The sequence below is a fragment of the Colobus angolensis genome, unplaced genomic scaffold (genome assembly GCF_000951035.1).
Source record: "Colobus angolensis palliatus isolate OR3802 unplaced genomic scaffold, Cang.pa_1.0 Scaffold207, whole genome shotgun sequence".
Classification (NCBI taxonomy): Eukaryota; Metazoa; Chordata; class Mammalia; order Primates; family Cercopithecidae; genus Colobus; species Colobus angolensis.
Window position 1 is genome coordinate 3,021,006 of NW_012115233.1, and position 7,194 is coordinate 3,028,199.

Sequence of the window (7,194 nt, forward strand, 5' to 3'; positions counted from 1 at the left end):
ACGGAGGGAGGGAGGGAGGGAGGGAAAGAAAGAAGGAAGGAAGGAAGGAAGGAAGGAAGGAAGGAAGGAAGGAAGGAAGGAAAGAAGGTAGGTTGGTTCAGGAAGAGACTGAGAACAAATATGACAAAACCATCCACTGCCAACCACTGGCACTATGAAAGATAAGGCAGCCAGGAGCAATGGCTCACACTTGTATTCTCAGCACTTTGGAAGGCTGAGGCTGGTGGATCACCTGAGGTCAGGAGTTCAAGGACAGCCTGGCCAACATGGCGAAACCCCATCCCTACTAAAAATACAAAATTAGCTGGGTGTGGTGGTGCGAACCTGTAATCCCAGCTACTCAGGGGGCTGAGGCAGGAGAATCACTTGAATCTGAGAGATAGAGGTTGCAGTAAGCCGAGATCGCGCTATTGCACTCCAGCCTGGGCAACAGATCAAGACTCTGTCTCAAAAAAAAAAAAAAAAAAGACGAAGATATGAAGAGACATAGGGAGAAGATGGCCATCTATAAGCCAAAGACAGCAGCCTGGAACAGAGCCTCCTCTCACAGCCCTCAGAAGGAACCAACCCTGCCAACACTTTGATTTTGGACTTTGAGAATCCAGACCTATGAGGTAACACATTTCTGTTGCTTAAGCCACTCAGTCTGTAGTACATTGTCATGATGCCCCTAGCAAAGTAAAATAGTAGGTGATGGTGACGATGATGGTGATAACCCTATCTACCAATAATGGATGTTTTTCTGGAAAATGCACTTGGCATTTAGAATCTAGACAAAGGGTCTGCAAAGTTGTAAACCTGATCAGAGCCAAAGAGCTGAACAGTTCCAAGCCTATTTACTGGCTGTGTCTCTGGAGCAATGACTTACTTTTCTGGGTCTGTTTGCTCATCTATAAAAAGGGCAAAAGTGGCTACATGCGGTGGCTCACACCTGTAATCCCAGCACTTTGGGAGGCCGAGCTGGGCGGATCATTTGAGGTTAGGTGTTTGAGACCAGCCTGACCAACATGGTGAAACCCTGTCTCTACTAAAAATACAAAAAAGTTAGCCAGGTGTGGTGGTGCACACCTGTAGCCCCAGCTACTCAGGAGGCTGTGGCAGGAGAAATGCTTGAACTTGGGAAGCAGAGGTTGCAGTGAGCCGAGATTGTGCCACTGCACTCCAGCCTGGGCGACAAAGTAAGAATCTACCTCAAAAAAAGAAAAAAAAAGGGCAAAAGCATAATACCTTCCTACAGATAGGGGCTCCTCCTGTGGACCCCACAGGCTGCAGAAATTAACTGGAATACGTGACCAGTGACCACCAACGCTCTGGTTTGAGTGCTGAGAAGCACCCAGTGTCTTCTCAAGAAGTTCCTTGCTTGTGCTGAGAGAGAAGCCACAGGGGACACCCACTCCTTGCTTTCTCTCAGCCAAACATGACCCATGCCAGAAAACTAGTTTTTTTCATTTTCTGTTTAGGAAGAGATCAGTACTTCTTATAACAAATCTGTTTAATTACCATTTTGACTTTTTCACATAGGCTTACAGTAGTTTTTCTCGTTTTTTGTTTTGTTTTGTTTTTTTTCTTTGAGACAGAGTCTCACTCTGTTTCCCATGCTGGAGTGCAGTGGTGCGATTTTAGCTCACTGACAAAATGTACGGGAGTAAATTTTGTACAATTTTAGGTTGGAAGTTGTACCTCCGCCTCTGAGGTTCAAGCAATTCTCCTGCCTCAGCCTCCCGACTAGCTGGAATTACAGGTGTGAGTCACCGTGCCTGGCCAACACTACATTTTTATAAGCACTTTACTTATGTAATGACGGTTCATAAGGAACTATATTGATTCCTTGTGACTCAAAGCTAAGAATCATCCCTGAGTCAATTAACACAGTATTATTAGTCAAAAGGTCAGATTACTGCATACCAGATCACCAGATGCACCTTCAGAACCCTGGTGTACTTCAGGCAGAACCAAGACGCTCCGCTACTAAAAGAGAATATTGGTGGTCTTTTCCTAATTAAAAAGAAATTCAGTTAGTGGATAGAAAAGTTGTATTTTAAGTTTCCCTTCTCGAAACATACTACCAAGTTGTTGTTTGTCTCCCTCCGGTTGCCCAGGCTGGAGTGCAGTGGTGTGATCTCAACTCACTGCAACCTCCGCCTCCCGGGTTCAAGCAATTCTCCTGCCTCAACCTCCCGGGTAGCTAAGACTACAGGCGCCTGCCATCACGCCTGGCTAATTTTTTTGTAACTGTCAAGTTTTATTACCCATTCTTGTCTTCCAACTCATTTTAGCAGATGACACACAGAAATGTACAAGAATCAATAGAAGATCAAAGAAAAGAGTGGATGTGTGATTCCTCACAATTTGTAGGCAGTTTTACTTTTATGTTGGAATGCAGACATCTATATTCATATAATATTTTCTGGTAGTAAAATTATGCCTGACTTACAGATTTGACGTAAATCAAGAGCTCATGCCGTCCCATTTCTTGGCTTTCACTGAACTTTACAACCTGATTCAGTTTGAGAATCACCAGGATAAAGCATACATCAAAGTCCATACTAACGTTTTCCACCACATCAAGAAAACACAAAGATCACAATGAACATGTTGCCATGGAGACGCATTTGCTGATACAACTCTAAAATTGGATTTAGAGTACAAAGCAGGAAAGCTCAGAGATGTAGGCCAGAAGGTATTAAACTCTATTACACAAGCTATTAAAGTGATTAGAACCAACACGTACAAAAGAAATAGTTGACTCAGATCCAAGCCCCCGAAGTGCATGTTTGGATAAACAAGAATAAACCCAAAGAAAAATTGATGAAAGAACTTAAGATATTTGGAAATGAAATAAATGAGAGCCTAAAACATATAGCCTATGGAAATTTACCATAATCCAGAAAATATCTTTTCTAGTAGCATTTAAAGACAGACACTAAAAGGAAATGATCAGCCAAAGAACTGTAAAGTAGTTTATTTTCTTTTACCAATAATATGATTTGCTTCAAAATAATGTGAGGTTGAGGTTAGGGAGGGAATAATGAAACCAAAGTGCCCTTAAGTTCTGTTTGTCGTAGATGGGTATGAGGACATGGAGATTAATTGTACTATTATATCTTTACGTAAGCATGAAATTTCCCATAATAAAACTTTTAAAGCCATGATGTTATCAGACAGCTTCAAGAAACGAAATGTGGAATAATGATAAAAGCCAGGGTACAATGAATTTGGACCTTAAGCAAACTGAAGTAAATGTGGTTTTTTGTTTGTTTGTCTTGTTTTGTTTTGAGACACTTGCTCTGTTGCAATCTCAGATTACTGCAACCTCCGCCTCCTGGGTTCAAGCGATTCTCCTGTCCCAGCCTCCTGAGTAGCTGGGATTACAGGCATGTGTCACCATGCAGGGCTAATTACTGTATTTTTAGTAGAAACGGAGTTTCACCATGTTGGCCAGGCTGGTCTTGAACTCCTGACCTCAGGTGATCCACCCACCTCAGCCTCCCAAAGAAATAAATGTATCAATGAACAGATAACATGGTTTGTGTCATTTTAACTTGGAGTAAAGACCTTGAACAAGGACTTATTGAAAAAAAAAAAAAAACACAGATGTACAAAAAGATATAACATCAGATAATAGGATTTATAAAAGTGATTCAGAGGAACTGCAGAAATATTTGTCCAATTATTCTTAAGTCACAGTACACAGGCCTTCTCACTGAATCTATTGAACAGCCAGAGGAACAGGTGTAAATGCAGAAAACAACAGACATTACTATTTGGATCTGTGACACTATGTTGAGATCATGTAATTTGTTAATGAACTGAGAAGTACACAGACTATCAAATGCTCCTTTGTTATACATGTGGCAAAGTTCATGTAGCTTTAACACCCTAACCAATCTATAATTCAGAGTACTTACTCCTGAAATGAACAAAGACAACCATTAAACTACCACAGTCAACAGTAGAGGCATACCAGTTGAATACAGCAAAAGGACATGTTTTCTGTCGTGTGTTGTATAAAAGTTAAAGTTGGAAAAGACAGGGAGAAATCAATGTAAACTGAGAACAATGAACATATCTCCTATTTACAAATAAGTAACACTGCCCAAAGAAAAACCTGTATGGAGACCACCCGACCAAGAACATAAAGAAATTTCCAAAGGCCTGGTCGCTGAAAAGAAGTGAAGGGATGGCAGAAGAAATGACCATGCCATATAGTACAGAAAGGGGCTTTGTATTTCTTTATATATATATTTTCGAGATGGGGTCTCACTATATTGACCAGGCTGGTCTCAAACTCCTGGCCTCAAGCGATCCTCTCATTTTGGCTTCCCAAAGTGCTGGGATTACAGGTGTGAGCCTAGCCTTTCTTTGCTTATATATATATACACACACACACATATATATATATACTTTTTTTTTTTTTATAGACCAAGTCTCGCTCTGTCACCCAGGCTGGAGGGCAATGGCATGATTCTGCCTCACTGCAACCTCTGCCTCCTGGGTTCATGTGATTCTCATGCCTCGGCCTCCCAAGTAGCTGGGATTCCAGGCACATGCCACCATGCCCAGCTAATTCTTTTGTTTGTTTGTTTTTGAGACAGAGTCTCGCTCTGTCGCTCAGGCTGGAGTGCAGTGGTGCAATCTTGGCTCACTACAAGCTCCGCCTCCCGGGTTCACGCCATTCTCCTGCCTCAGCCTCCCGAGTAGCTGGGACTACAGGCGCCTGCCACCACACCTGGCTAATTTTTTGTATTTTTAGTAGAGATGGGGTTTCACTAGGTTGGCCAGGCTGGTCATGAACTCCTGACCGCAGGTGATCACCCGCCTCGGCCTCCCAAAGTGCTGGGATTATAAACATAAGCCACCGTGCCTGGCCCTTCATATTGTTTTGATAAAGAAGGTAATAACATGACTACTTTATTATTTTAATGAAAATAAGGTTAGAAATGGATTTATTAAAAAAACAGAACTCTGATTTTGTGTTTGCTTGTTTTTGATTTATGTCTTTTTCGCCCCAGATAGGACTCAAGCTGCCAGGATCTTTTTGAAGAAGGCTGCAGTGGGTACACTTTGAGTTAGGAGGAGTACTGTCCATCAGTCTTGACTTCCTAGCATTAGTCAAGACAGGCAAGGATGGACTGCAACAACAAGCAGCCCTATTTTTTTCCCAGTGGTTAAAAAAACATAAGCTTCTTTCTAACTCATGCTGTAGATTCACTGTATGATGTCTGGGACTCTGTTCCACATTGTCCTCCCTCCTGAATGTGAACTGACGGAGGCTGCGCCATCGGAAACCACAGCCCACTGTGAGGCAGAGTGTGATGGCAAACATGGCTCTTAGATGTTTCCTCCTGGAAGCCACTCATTTGACTTCAGTTCACATGTCATTAGCCTGGAGCAAATCACGGACATTGCCTAACTTTAAGGAGAAGCGGGGCTGATACTTCCTTCTACATCTCCAGGAGGACTAAGAAGCCAGATTTTGGTGACTTCACAGAGCCTTGTGACTAGCCTGGTCAACAGACTGTGAGTGGAACCGACGTGTGTCACTTCCTGGATGAGGCAGTGAATAGGTAACATCCTCCTTCAGTTCTCTCTTCTCTTCCCACGATGACCCTGGGGGTCACGTGTTGAGTTAGCAGCACCACAGAATGGAAGAAGCCTAGATTTTGAGTCACAGCTTTGAGAAATGCCCCCATAAACTCTCATCAGACTGTGCATGGATGAGAAAAAGCTTAAAGACTCCAGCCATGAGATTTGAGGAACTGCTTGTTGCTATACCACAGTCTGTCCTATACAGGTAAGTAAAGTTACTGAGATTGTGTCAGAGCTGAGATTACAAGGCCAAGTGGGACTCTGACTGTGAGGGGTTGTTCATGTCATGATTATATCTGATGCAAAAAAGAAAAAAGAAAAAAGAAAAGAAACTAGCTATAACATACTTTTTATTTACTATTTTTTTTATTTTTATTGAGATGGAGTTTTACTCTTGTTGCCCAGGCTGGAGTGCAAGTGTGCGATCTTGACTCACTGCAACCTCTGCCTCTGAGTTCAAGTGATTCTCCTGCCTCACCCTCCCGAGCAGCTGGGATTACACACATGTGCCATCATGGCAGGCTAATTTTGTATTTTTAGTAGAAATGGGGTTTCTTTATGTTGGTCAGGCTGGTTTCGAACTCCTGACCTCAGGTGATCTACCCGTCTCAGCCTCCAAAAGTGCTGGGATTACAGGAATAAGCCACTGCGCCCATCCTACTTTTTTTTTTTTTAATTTTTATGTTTTTGAGACAGAGTCTCACTCTCTTGCCCAGGCTGGAGGGCAATGGTGTGATCTCGGCTCGCTGCAACCTCTGACTCCCAGGTTCAAGCAACTCTCATGCCTCAGTCTCCTGAGTAGCTGGGATTACAGGAACTGAATTCGGCCAACAGTCTGAATGATCTTGGAAGTGGATTCGTCCAATAAGAGTCCAGACTGGATGACTTAGGAGATCCTAAACAGATAACACAACAACAACAGAAAACTAATACAATAATAATTCAGCTTAAATATTTCTGCTTAAGTACTTTCAATGACTGAGAGCTAATAACAAGAATTTCTTTCTTTCCATTGGAAGCTCTAAAGATTTGAATGATCTGAAATTAAGTCATCTGCAAATCTGCACATTTTGTTCCTCAGTTCTGGATATTCTTCTCAAATACAAATCTGAAAACATCTGAAGACAGCTATTATTTTGTCAGATACAAATCTTGAGTTCCTCATTATCTTAAGAATGCAAAATTACCTGTCTCTTAAAATGTGGTGCCTGGAACTGAAAACAATACCTCAAAAGTGGTCTGACTAGAAGTGTCTACTTTGAAATCTGACTCCTTTTGATCTGAAATCTACATCTATTAATTAAAGTTATTATATTTTTTAAAAAGTATAACCCAATCTTTTTTATTTCCTTTTTTCTTTTTTTGACACAGTCTCGCTCTGTCACCAGGCTGGAATGCAGTGGTATGATCTCGACTCCCTGCAATCTCCATCTCTTGGGTTCATGTGATTCTCCTGCCTCAGCCTCCTGAGTAGCTGGGACTACAGATGCACGCCATCACACCCAGCTCATTCTTGTATTTTTAGTAGAGACAGGGCTTCATCATGTTGGCCAGGATGGTCTCGATCTCTTGACCTTGTGATTCGCCCCCCTCAGCCTCCCAAAG

General features: G+C 42.2%; 1 protein-coding gene across 3 annotated transcripts in view; it reads right to left on the reverse strand.

The window, feature by feature from the left end:
• Positions 1-7,194, reverse strand: part of LOC105511937 (chromosome unknown open reading frame, human C16orf46) — a 21,174-nt gene that overhangs the window by 11,110 nt on the left and 2,870 nt on the right. For 2 of the 3 annotated variants that reach the window (XM_011942154.1, XM_011942155.1), the window contains exon 2: positions 1,906-1,995. The exons of the other annotated variant lie outside the window; for it this stretch is intronic. The gene's annotated coding sequence lies outside the window, so the exon portion shown is untranslated. The remainder of the gene's footprint in view (positions 1-1,905; positions 1,996-7,194) is intronic. 3 annotated transcript variants of the gene reach the window in all.